The 11,775-nt window shown below is 52.2% G+C and overlaps 1 long non-coding RNA gene across 2 annotated transcripts; it reads right to left on the minus strand.

The window, feature by feature from the left end:
* Positions 1-6,260: 6,260 nt before the first annotated feature.
* Positions 6,261-9,883, minus strand: LOC149427437 (uncharacterized). Of its 2 annotated transcripts, none has more exons than XR_016311277.1 (2): positions 7,030-9,883; positions 6,261-6,667 (listed from the first exon to the last, which is right to left on the minus strand). It is a non-coding gene; the product is annotated as an uncharacterized LOC149427437 (long non-coding RNA). The 2 variants fall into 2 exon arrangements; XR_016311278.1 differs by lacking the exon at positions 7,030-9,883 and adding an exon at positions 6,826-7,023.
* Between the last annotated feature and the right edge of the window lie 1,892 nt (positions 9,884-11,775).

Here is an 11,775-nt window from a genome sequence, read left to right on the forward strand (position 1 = left end):
CAGGACTTCCCTGGACCGCCCACTCACACAGCGTAATTTATGTGGTCCTGACCACCCGAAGTGTTTGTGGTAACCAGGCTAAGCGTTACACTTCCCTGGACCGCCCACTCGCACAGCGCAATTTATGTGGTTCTCATCACCCACTGTGATTGGCAGGCCACACCGCACAATGATGAAAGTGGCTTTTCTCTCCCTGCACACAGTAGCTAACACAAGTCAAAACAAAAAGAGGGGTTCTTGGATGTTACTTAGGGGTCACTGGTTGGCCGGAAACCTGCTAACTGACCTTTAGGAAATTTGTTTAAAGAAAAAACTTTCCTAATACACACAGAAAAACCCTTTTTCAACCTGAAAAACCGTTAAAAAGGACAAAGTGGATCCTTATGAAAAACACGGGACGTTTCACAGTAAAACAATTACACAGAGGTAAACCGAAAAACTGCGCCAAAAGTAACCCGTTGCTGACGCAAAAATCACTCCTATCAGCACCGCTAAACGATCTGCACTACACACGCAATCTTCACTGCAACCACCTAAAACCGTTTACACAAAAAGTCTGCTGGACGCGAAACACGCGACGCAGCAGCTTAAAACAAACCCGCTTTACAATAAGGAACTACTTTTAACAGGAAAAACACAAGAAAAACATAATCACTATACAAGAAATCTATGTGCAAAAACCCCGACGTCACCGCGCTCACTAAATGTGGAACACGTGAGGGAAAAACTCGCTTAACACACTTTAAATTGGCCGGCAATACACAAATTTAAAGCTAAAAGCAAACAAATTAAACTGTAAAAAATTTGGATTAAAAACACAAAATGGGTCAAATGCATATAGGAAGCTGCATACACATTGCATAGAGATCATTGAAACTCAAAGCGAAACTTGGAAAAAGGAATGGTGGAGAAGCCACATGGCATTCACAAATGGTTGCCAAACAAAGCAGCACATGTGGTTAGTCAAGAAAATGGCCCCCCACAGGGAAGCACATGGTAGACACTAGAATGGCCCCCCACAGGGAAGCACATGGTAGCAGACACTAAAGTGGCCCCCCACAGGGAAGCACATGGTAGACACTAGAATGGCCCCCCACAGAGGAGCACATGGTAGAAACTAGCCTCAAAATTGCCTCTAACCTCTTACATAAAACAGACGTTTGGACAGAACATACACTGGACAATTACACAACAATATACAGCACACATACAACACAATTTGGCACAATCACAGAACAGACATAAAACACCAACATATCACACTAACATGCACATGTAACAGAAAGGACCCCCTGCTGCATGCTTGCTGGGAGCAGTAGTACCACAAAACATTGCACAGACTACATACACACAGAGATCTTACAACAATTAACGATTAACCTAAACCTTTCAGCACTGTAATAATGACCTCACGTGGAGGGGGGTAAAGCAATTACCACAGTACCTACAACCCGAAAATACTTACCTACACTATGCAACAACTTTTACCCGCTAAAACATATACCCGTTTAATTTTTGGTTGGAAGATTTTTTAACTTGACCAAATCCAGTCAACCAAACCCCCCCCTCTGCTGCTCTCCGCAGAGACAAACCCTCGTCTTTCACCCACAAATCAAGATTTTAGGACAAAACTAGGTCCTTGCTAAGCGGTAATTCTTGTTAGCTAACAGAGAGAGAAATCAGCCACACGAACACGCAAAAAGCGATCCTCTTAATGGCAGAGAGACCTGAAATGTGCCGGCATACTTTTTGCTAGTTCATGATGGCTCATTCCCCCCTCGTACTGGGTTAGCTATCCCAGAATACGCGTTAGTATCCACCAGGCTCGCCAAACTGTCTTGGAAATTCGCTTTAATGAATTTCTCCTTACCGTGAGTACTCGCAGTTGGATGCGCAGAAATCCCCCATAAAGCTGTGCGAATCTCGCTTACCACGACTGCAGCCAAACTACACGATTCCTGCCCATCCAAATGGGTTAGCTCTGTTGAAATGTGGGGGGTGGAGCTCCGTTACCCTAGAATAATCACACGACACTCTAAGGCTGGTGTTGCAATTCACATAAGGGCAATTTTCATTCTCCCCTTTGGTTTTATTACAAATACACACACGCCCCCCACATGAATAAGGTCAAACCCCTCCCACAGAACAATGCAATGGGGAGTGCCTATACACAGGATGTACATTCCGATTGGAGCATAGCCTTTTCTATTATCTGTCACTGGTCTTCCCCCATGAGCCTTCTGAGGTCAGCAGACTTCCTCCCCTTCCCCCCCCCATGAGCCTTCTGAGGTCAGCAGACTTCCTCCCCTTCCCCCCCATGAGCCTTCTGAGGTCATATTTCCCAGCTCCTAGCAGTATGTTCATTCTCTGTACAAGCATCCCCTAGGAACATCAGTCTGTACCTGGATGGGCCCGATATGATCTTTATTAAAACACATCCATCCAAGATACAGTTCAGGTCGGTAATGAGTTGTAAGATATGCATAAGCCTACACGCGGAGTTCGTACCGCTTGCGCCTTGCGTTATGAAGTCCATGTGGTACTATGCTGCTGATATGTGGATACAGGCCCGCGGTCTACTGCCAGCGGCATTCGCATCGAATGCAGTGGTGGTATACATGCCGGTCTATAAGCGCAGATCCGCCATCTCATCCATTACCGAGCTGAGTACTGTAATACATACATTGTACATGGCATGGCCCAATTGCAGCCTTCAGAGCTTTAATTAAGCCACACGAGAGACATATGAATAACACTCATATATGACACATTTAAAGTTCGACCAACAATACAAAATTTCCATGACACCTTGTTGGCGAGCACAGAGGTGAGACGTTCCTTGCAGTTGATGGAGGAACCCTTGTTGGCGAGCACAGAGGTGAGACGTTTCCTGTAGTTGGTAGAGGAACCCTTGTTGGTTAGCGCAGAGGTGAGACGTTCCTTGTAGTTGATGGGGGAACCCCTGTCGGTGAACACAGAGGTCAGACGTTCCTTGTAGTTGGTGGAGGAACCCTTGTTGGCAAACACAGAGGTGAGACGTTCCTTGTAGTTGGTGGGGGAACCCTTGTCGGCAAGCACAGAGGTGAGACGTTCCTTGTAGTTGGTGGAGGAATCCTTGTCGGCAAGCACAGAGGTGAGACGTTCCTTGTAGTTGGTGGGGGAACCCTTGTCGGTGAGCACAGAGGTGAGACGTTCCTTGTAGTTGGTGGAGGAACCCTTGTCGGCGAGCACAGAGGTGAGACGTTCCTTGTAGTTGGTGGAGGAACCCTTGTCGGCGAACACAGAGGTGAGACGTTCCTTGTAGTTGGTGGAGGAACCCTTGTCGGCGAGCACAGAGGTGAGACGTTCCTTGTAGTTGGTGGAGGAACCCTTGTCGGCGAGCACAGAGGTGAGACGTTCCTTGTAGTTGGTGGAGGAACCCTTGTCGGCGAGCACAGAGGTGACACGTTCCTTGTAGGTGGTGAAGGAACCCTTGTCGGCGAACACAGAGGTGAGACGTTCCTTGTAGTTGGTGGAGGAACCCTTGTCGGCAAACACAGAGGTGAGACGTTCCTTGTAGTTGGTGGAGGAACCCTTGTCGGCGAACACAGAGGTGAGACGTTCCTTGTAGTTGGTGGAGGAACCCTTGTTGGCGAGCACAGAGGTGAGACGTTCCTTGTAATTGGTAGAGGAACCCTTGTCGGCGAGCACAGAGGTGAGACGTTCCTTGTAGTTGGTGGAGGAACCCTTGTCGGCGAACACAGAGGTGAGACGTTCCTTGTAGTTGGTGGGAGAACCCTTGTTGGCGAGCACAGAGGTGAGACGTGTCTTGTAGTTGGTGGAGGAACCCTTGTTGGCGAGCACAGAGGTGAGATGTTCCTTGTAGTTGGTGGAGGAACCCTTGTCGGCGAACACAGAGGTGAGACGTTCCTTGTAGTTGGTGGGGGAACCCTTGTTGGTGAGCACAGAGGTGAGACGTTCCTTGTAATTGGTAGAGGAACCCTTGTCGGCGAACACAGAGGTGAGACGTTCCTTGTAGTTGGTGGGAGAACCCTTGTTGGCGAGCACAGAGGTGAGACGTGTCTTGTAGTTGGTGGAGGAACCCTTGTTGGCGAGCACAGAGGTGAGATGTTCCTTGTAGTTGGTGGGAGAACCCTTGTTGGCGAGCACAGAGGAGACGTTCCTTGTAGTTGGTGGGGGAACCCTTGTTGGTGAGCAGAGGCAAGACGTTTCTTGTAGTTGGTTCCCAGGTTTGAACACATCTCAGGAGGGATTTTGGTCCACTTCATTACAGATCTTCTCTAGATACTTAAGATTTCTTGGCTGACGTTTGTCAAATCAAAGTTTCAACTCTCGTCATTTTCTTTAGTTTGAATGTCTACAGACTGGCTAGGCCACTCCAGGACCTAAATGTGCTTCTTCTTGAGCCACTCCTTTGTGGCCTTGACAGTATGTTTTGGGTCATTGTCATGCTGGAAGACCCATCTTCTGTGTTGAGGGAAGAAGGTTCTCATCCAAGATGATACAATACATGGCCCCATCCATTGGCCCCTCAATGCGGCAAAGTCGGCCTGTACCTGTAGCAGACAAACAGCCCCAAAGCATAATGTTTTCACCCCCGTACGTGACTGCAGGGATGGTGTTCTCAGGATCATAATCAATATTTTTCTTCCTCCAAACACGGCGAGTTGAGTTAATGCCAAAAAGCTCAATTTTGGTCTCATCAGCCCTCAGCACTTTCTCCCAATCCTTCTCTGGATCAAATCATTATTTTCCCCACTGTTAATACATAAGGGGGGGGGGGGGGGTATGATCACTATGTATACATGACCTGTGGGTATAGGGTTGAGTAGATGGAGGTTTTCTATTTGTGTGTCTTTTTGGCAGACAGAAATTGCAGCAATAACCGGTTACAGAGCTGGTCCTGCAAGTGAAATTGCAGCAATAACCGGTTACAGAGCTGGGCCTGCAAGTGAAAGAATGAATGTGTCTCAAACTTCATATCTGCAGAATCTTTGAATGAAACCTCTTCAGTTAGTACATTGGGATGTTCCAGACAGACCACCAAGGACAGACCACGGGTTTGTGAGCTCTTTCCACTGGACAGATCTCAGCAGAGCTTTTTGGAAGGCAAAAATATTTTGTAAATTGACCTGTCATCTATTGCTCGTACTATTTGTTCGTGAACTGGGAATGTCTCTGTACCCGAAGGAACATGGTGAGACGGGGGAACTGAACTGCAACAATGCTGAGATTTTTGAAGAAGTCAGCGAATCGACATCAGCTGCACAGGAGCCTATGGGGGATGGGGAGCTGAAAAGCCCAATCTTTCTGCTGTGAAATTTGAGTATGAATTGCTCCACAGTACTTTGGGTTGGGGGGGTAATACTTTTACTGCTGATAGACAATAAAGATCTGAAGGTCCACAGCTGGGCCACGGTTAGATTGCACTTACCATAGGAGGCCAGTGTAACGTTCTCCTCACCATTCCCTCTCATACACCTGCAGAAACTCTTGGATAAGACGGGATCCCTGGGGATAAATGTAAAAAGCCATCTGCCTTTTGGATCCAATTCCAGACGTCAGCGACATCGTGAAATCTGTGCTATCCTCATCCCCGGAGAACCGCGGCAGAAAAGGCCGATCCCGTCCCCGGAGAACCACGACACAAACATGGCCGATCCCGTCCCCGGAGAACCACGACAGACTTGGCCGATCCCATTCCCGGAGAACCATGACAGACTTGGCCCATCCCATTCCCAGAGAACCACGACAGACATGGCCGATCCCGTCCCCGGAGAACCACGACACGAACATGGCCGATCCCGTCCCCGGAGAACCACGACACGAACATGGCCGATCCCGTCCCCGGAGAACCACGACACGAACATGGCCGATCCCGTCCCCGGAGAACCACGACACGAACATGGCCGATCCCGTCCCCGGAGAACCACGACACGAACATGGCCGATCCCGTCCCCGGAGAACCACGACATGAACATGGCCGATCCCGTCCCCGGAGAACCGTGACAGACATGGCCGATTCCATTCCCGGAGAACCATGACAGACTTGGCCGATCCCATTCCCGGAGAACCATGACAGACTTGGCAGATCCCGTTCCCGGAGAACCATGACACACTTGGCAGATCCCGTTCCCGGAGAAACGTCTGAAAGCCCAGAGAGAAATGCGATCAGCAAACCATCATCACTCGGATATGAAGGAGACAATCAATAACAGCAAATTGGAAGCAAAGATGGAGTAAAGAAATGGAGGCGGAGATTGTTTTTGGGAAATAAATGTATTTACAGTATTAAAATACAAAAGTATGCCCGGTGCTCCAGAGTAACACAGGAAAGAAACTTTCTTGAGCGACAGTTCAGACCAATCCAAAGGATCCAATCAGCAAATTCATACCGGATAAAACGCTCACCGAGATGGAGAAATGTCATTGGTAAAACCTTGGCGGGGGTTGGGAGGAGAGGAACAACCTCATGCACAAGTCTCCATGCAGTTACTTTCTGAATTCAGGCTGACTGGGGGGGGGGCCCTATATACTGCCCCCCAATACCCAGGCCAGCCCACTTCCATACCGTCCTGTTATATCTTCATTGTGGGTAGACCGTGCTAGAGACTGACAGGTCATCATACAGCTACAATAATGTGACGTACAGGCGGGGCCGGGACACCTGCCAACGCGACGTACAGCCGGGGCACCTCCCAACGTGACGTACAGGCGGGGCCGGGACACCTCCTAACGTGACGTACAGGCGGGGCCGGGACACCTGCCAACGCGACGTACAGCCGGGGCACCTCCCAACGTGACGTACAGCCGGGGCCGGGACACCTCCCAACGCGACGTACAGGCGGGGCCGGGACACCTCCTAACGTGACGTACAGGCGGGGCCGGGACACCTCCCAACGCGACGTACAGGCGGGGCCGGGACCCCTGCCAACGCAACGTACAGGCGGGGCCGGGACACCTCCCAACGCGACGTACAGGCGGGGCCGGGACCCCTGCCAACGCGACGTACAGGCGGGGCCGGGACACCTCCCAACGCGACGTACAGGCGGGGCCGGGACACCTCCCAACGCGACGTACAGGCGGGGCCGGGACACCTCCCAACGTGACGTACAGGCGGGGCCGGGACATCTCCTAATGTAACGTACAGGCGGGGCCGGGACACCTCCCAACGTGACGTACAGGTGGGGCCGGGACATCTCCTAATGTAACGTACAGGCGGGGCCAAGGACAGTAATCAGAAGATGAGGAGATCGCAGTACTAACGGGAGGGAAAACGAGGATCCGAAGGAGGGGGAGGGGTCATTCATTTACAGGGCTCTAGCTGCCGATGCAGTGTAGGTTTACTGGCACAGGCAAAGTGTAGTACAGCCTTCATACCAGCGGTAGGCGCTAGAGGGAGCACAATGCTGAAGCCAAATGCCAGTCTGAAAAGCCTTTGATACAAAACTGCCATTCTCTGTCCCAGACGGACTTCACAGGACTATGCAGGAACCCCGGAGTCATCGAGGGGCCAATCCCAGGAATGAAGGGTTAAAGCCAGATCCAGGTCTGATCATTGCACAGCCTGGACCTGTGGTTGTCCGTGTCGGACCCGTGTGTGTCCGTGTCAGACCCGTGTACCCGAGTCATCACTGTGGAAGTCGAATCTCTCTGTAGTAGTCGGTGCTACTACAGAGACAGCAGGGATCCTCCGAGTCCTGGGCCAAGCAGATTCCCCTCTGAACACCGACCACAGGGAGGGGAGAGGCAAGGCAATGACATCACAGGCTCCCCCTCATCCAATCAGAGAACCTCTGGTCATTAAACACACAAGACATTCTGTGAATGGTGGCAGAGCTCCCCGCGCTGGGAATGACATAGAAGGGAAGTGCTCGGCCCAGGAAGATCCCCTCCATCCTCGGAGTAATGCGGACTCATTCAGCGATTTGCAGCGTCCGCGGCGATCGCTCAGGTATGGGATATACATGCGTGGGCCGGTCCGAGATATACCATACTAAACCACACCCAGCGATCAGGGGTAATATACACGCACACACGCACAGCATACACACGCACAGCATACACGCGCACACAGCATACACGCACAGCATACACACGCACACAGCATACACGCGCACAGCACACTGCATACACGCACAGCATACACACGCACAGCATACACGCACACACAGCATACACGCGCACACAGCATACACGCGCACAGCACACTGCATACACGCACAGCATACACGCACACTGCAGCCACGCACAGCATACACGCACGCACAGCATACACGCGCGCACAGCATACACGCGCACACAGCATACACGCACAGCATACACGCACACACAGCATACACGCACAGCATACACAGCACACACAGAACACACACGCACACAGCATACACGCGCACACAGCAGCCCTCGGTGTGGTGGCTGCATTACCTTCCTTCCATGTTTTCTCTGGGTGACTCCGGCCCATACCATACTTCCTGTCAGGGTGACAACATTCCCATCATACTGTAGGTAGGAATCAGTGAGGTCACCCAGGACAGAGCTACAGCCCCCCCCCCCCCATAACAGAGGGGGGGGGGGTTCTGTAGTCAAATCCAGAAGAGGACAATATAACTGACTGCACAGGAAGTTGTCGGGTCACAAGATTTCTGGCAGGATCAGAACACGCACCATAAAGAAGTTCCTCCTCAGGGGTCACATGAATGGCAGCTTCCAGCAAAGGACTGGCGGCTATTGGTGTACTGTCATGCTGGACTCGGCCAATCAGAGGACAGAAGATCGTATTCCTCCTGGGATGGGAACAAAGGCACTGCAGGGGAGGCCGGGAGTCCGCACCCCATTCCATGGACACGAAGTGCCACAGATTGGGAGAGGAGGCCAACCACAGACCCCGGGAGGGGGGAGGGGAATAAAGGAAACTGAAAACCTGGATCTACAACTCCGAATCCTGCAACTGACCCCCGTGTCTGCCCCTCCCCCCCATCCCCCATCATTGGGCTAAAAGTGGAGTTCATCATCACTACGGTCAATCACGTGTACTACGGGCGGGACATGATCCAATACGGCCATATACGCTACAATTATACAAAAGGTGGCAACATCTAAAAATACAACCAAAATGAAGAGCAAACAAAACCTATTAGAAACTTTTTTTTTTGTTCCTTTTTTCTGTTTTTTTTGTGTTTTTTTTTTTCTTCCAGGAGAAATCCTTGTGAAGTATTGAGGAACGCGGCAAGTCCAGCGAGTGTCTACGGCGAGCAAAGTCCTCGCCCTCAATCACACGGCTCAGCGGATCCCCGGGGGGCGTACAATATGCACACCCCAAAAAGAGAAAATAAAAAAATAATTCAACAGGTGAGCGTCCGTGTGGAGGTGTGCCCATCCGAGGACAGGGTGGAGTCAGGGCGGGGAGGAGGGAGGGGCTACTTACTCTTCTGCAGGGCTGTGGGGAATTTACAAAACAAAAACACTGAAATGGGGGGAGGGGAGGGGGAGGGGCACAGAGCCTGACAAGTCCATTGAAGAATCCACTACAGTACTTTATCAAAATTGTCTCTGAGACCAAGAAGAAGCTTCTTTAAAATGTATCCTGGGAGATCATATACAAAGGGGGGAGGGGCGTATTCTGAGCATACACCTGTCACAATGCCGCCGAGCGGGGTGACGTCTCCGAAGTGTCACTGGTTGTTCTTGGCTTTGGCGTGTGTTAAAATGTGAGATTTCAGATTCGTCGATTGGGCAAATTTCTTGTTGCAGCCGTCAAAGGGACAAACATAGGGCCGGTCCCCGGTGTGAATCCGCACGTGCGTGCGCAGATTGAAGTCCAATGAGAATCGCTTTCCACAGCCTTCAAATGTGCACTGCAAGACAAAGGGGGAGGGGTTAGACAAGGGGGAGGGGTTAGACAAGGGGCAGGGACTGACCCACCCGCCCCCCACTCGGCCCACAGAGCACACGCCCCCCACTCGGCCCACAGAGCACACGCCCCCCACTCGGCCCACAGAGCACACGCCCCCCACTCGGCCCACAGAGCACCCGCCCCCCACTCGGCCCACAGAGCACCCGCCCCCCACTCGGCCCACAGAGCACACGCCCCCCACTCGGCCCACAGAGCACACGCCCCCCACTCGGCCCACAGACCACACCCCCCACCCCACTCATCCCAGACCACACCCCCCCTCCCACAGACCACACGCCCTCCCCCGCTCGTCCCACAGACCACACGCCCTCCCCCGCTCGTCCCACAGACCACACGCCCTCCCCCGCTCGTCCCACAGACCACACGCCCTCCCCCACTCGTCCCACAGACCACACGCCCTCCCACAGACCACACCCCCACCCCGCCCCTCCCACAGACCACACCCCCCTCCTGTCTGACAGACCGCACGCCCTCCCCCACTCGCCCCACAGACCCCACCCCCTCCCACCCCGCCCCTCCCACAGACCACACCCCCCCTCCTGTCCAACAGACCACACGCCCAGGCCACTGTGAAAGAACAGAGTGGAGACCCCCTACAATACAAGCCTTCCGGGTGCAGAGATCTCTCCTGAGAGATGGGCCTGCAAGCCTTCAACATGGCCGGGAACACCAAACCCCACAAACTCGGCCCTTCAATAACCATCCCATCAAGGTCAGAGACGGCAATGCAGGGTGGGGGCCAGACCCTGGGATAGGTGGTCTTCTCAAAGATGCAACCATCCATGGGGGGTCCCTGACCAGCTACATCACATCAGCGGACCACAGAGCCCTCGGAAGATACTAGAATGCCAGATCCCTTCACCCTCCATCCTGAGATCCCGCACAGCAGGCGAGGAGGGAAGGCATGAGATGCTACAGGCAGGGCCGCTGATAAGGGGGTACCCCCGGGCCCCCATCAGCTGCAGAGGGGGGGCCAGGCAGATGACAACCCCATCTGCAGCCTCCTGTCATTCTATCGCACAGCAGCTCAATGTCGGGAATGTTCGCGCCACGCGGTTCACACGTCACCTTTCCTTCTGTTTGCAACTTTGTTCCTCTCCCCCGGACCGCGGATCTGTTCCTGCACACAGCTACAAATCTCTCCCCTGATTCCCCCCCCCCCGGTCATCACCTATTCTCCACCCCCCCCCCCTGTCAACAACCCCCTAGTCATCACCAATTTCTGACACCAGCGCGTCAGCCCGATCGCAACAGTACCAAACACCATCCGACTGTCGCACCCCCGGCGTCATCTAACCATTCCATGCATTTCCCTGGCTTCCTCCCCAAGCCACAAATGTGATTTTCATATGCAGATGCAGCGCACAGAGCGCCCTACAAGAAGGGAGTATGTTCATGTCTCTGCAACTAAGATTCAGCTTTTATAAGAGATTAAACATCCTCCTTTGATGTGAATATTACCTATAGAGCCTCCACATAAGGCACACAGTCTGTCTGCTGTCACTGGCTTTCCCAGAAGGTGATAACCTGATTGACACACAGAAAGGTGTCACCTCCAGGAGGCGGGGCTTTAGACTAATTGATGCTAAATGATGATTGGGTCTGTAAGGCCTATGCAGTAATTGTGTATAATACACCTCTGATCCCAGATCCATGGATGACCATTGCTTGTACCTTCTATTCATTTCCCTACTGCCCAGGGGCTCAATATACATCCTAATTACCAGACTGTTCCTGAACACACCTTTGTAATGAGAGGGCGTGGCCTCATCTCATCTACTCACCTGTCATGGCTGATTCCATATTTCCACTCAAATCTGACATGTCCGGTACAATAAATCTTACATGTCCGTTACATC

The sequence above is a fragment of the Staurois parvus genome, unplaced genomic scaffold, assembly GCF_062004578.1.
Source record: "Staurois parvus isolate SC_StPar_1 unplaced genomic scaffold, SC_StPar_1.0 ptg003764l, whole genome shotgun sequence".
In the NCBI taxonomy this organism is placed as follows: Eukaryota; Metazoa; Chordata; class Amphibia; order Anura; family Ranidae; genus Staurois; species Staurois parvus.